Source organism: Oncorhynchus mykiss, unplaced genomic scaffold, assembly GCF_013265735.2.
Source record: "Oncorhynchus mykiss isolate Arlee unplaced genomic scaffold, USDA_OmykA_1.1 un_scaffold_60, whole genome shotgun sequence".
NCBI lineage: Eukaryota > Metazoa > Chordata > Actinopteri > Salmoniformes > Salmonidae > Oncorhynchus > Oncorhynchus mykiss.
In genome coordinates, this window is record NW_023493657.1 from 576,973 (window position 1) to 578,896 (window position 1,924).

Below are 1,924 nucleotides of genomic sequence, written 5' to 3' on the forward strand. Positions count from 1 at the left end.
CGGACCTTTAGCAATGGGGGCCGGCCCGAATTATTTATGGAAGGTCTGATGATGATTTTTTTTTTTTTTTCACCATCTCTTTCTCTCTCTGCCGGGGCCGGCCAAGAGTGCTTTATGGACGGTTTAAAACATGACTATGGATGCAAATGCTCATTTTCCTCCGTGCACCTGGTGATTGAAAACGTGCATCTGGTAACCCAAAAATTATAAAAGGGTTTTAAATACTTTTACCCGTCATTCTATTGATATAGCCCGCTAGGGGAGTGCCCCACTACGGCCCTCTCTCTGTCAGGGCCGTCCTTGGGTGCTTTTTACACACTTTAAGAAATCACGATGGATGCAGATTGCTATTAATCCTCCGTGCAACTGGTGATTGAAAACGTGCATCTGGTAACCCAAAATTTCAAATATGGTTCAAAATGAATTTAAAGGCACCCCTCTCATTGTTGCCCGCTATGGGAGCACCCCACTAAGGCCCTGTCTCGGTCGGGCCCGTCCTGAGTGCTTTATAGACACTTTAAGAAATCGCGATGGATGCAGATTGCTATTAATCCTCCGTGCAACTGGTGATTGAAAATGTGCAACTGGTGATTGAAAACGTGCACCTGGTCACCCAAAACACGGTTCTCTATGCGGTTAGCGGTGTTCCATCTATTCATGTCCGCTTATGGCGCACCCTACTACGGACCTTTAGCAATGGGGGCCGGCCCGAATTATTTATGGAAGGTCTGATGATGATTTTTTTTTTTTTTTTCACCATCTCTTTCTCTCTCTGCCGGGGCCGGCCAAGAGTGCTTTATGGACGGTTTAAAACATGACTATGGATGCAAATGCTCATTTTCCTCCGTGCACCTGGTGATTGAAAACGTGCATCTGGTAACCCAAAAATTATAAAAGGGTTTTAAATACTTTTACCCGTCATTCTATTGATATAGCCCGCTAGGGGAGTGCCCCACTACGGCCCTCTCTCTGTCAGGGCCGTCCTTGGGTGCTTTTTACACACTTTAAGAAATCACGATGGATGCAGATTGCTATTAATCCTCCGTGCAACTGGTGATTGAAAACGTGCATCTGGTAACCCAAAATTTCAAATATGGTTCAAAATGAATTTAAAGGCACCCCTCTCATTGTTGCCCGCTATGGGAGCACCCCACTAAGGCCCTGTCTCGGTCGGGCCCGTCCTGAGTGCTTTATAGACACTTTAAGAAATCGCGATGGATGCAGATTGCTATTAATCCTCCGTGCAACTGGTGATTGAAAATGTGCAACTGGTGATTGAAAACGTGCACCTGGTCACCCAAAACACGGTTCTCTATGCGGTTAGCGGTGTTCCATCTATTCATGTCCGCTTATGGCGCACCCTACTACGGACCTTTAGCAATGGGGGCCGGCCCGAATTATTTATGGAAGGTCTGATGATGATTTTTTTTTTTTTTTCACCATCTCTTTCTCTCTCTGCCGGGGCCGGCCAAGAGTGCTTTATGGACGGTTTAAAACATGACTATGGATGCAAATGCTCATTTTCCTCCGTGCACCTGGTGATTGAAAACGTGCATCTGGTAACCCAAAAATTATAAAAGGGTTTTAAATACTTTTACCCGTCATTCTATTGATATAGCCCGCTAGGGGAGTGCCCCACTACGGCCCTCTCTCTGTCAGGGCCGTCCTTGGGTGCTTTTTACACACTTTAAGAAATCACGATGGATGCAGATTGCTATTAATCCTCCGTGCAACTGGTGATTGAAAACGTGCATCTGGTAACCCAAAATTTCAAATATGGTTCAAAATGAATTTAAAGGCACCCCTCTCATTGTTGCCCGCTATGGGAGCACCCCACTAAGGCCCTGTCTCGGTCGGGCCCGTCCTGAGTGCTTTATAGACACTTTAAGAAATCGCGATGGATGCAGATTGCTATTAATCCTCC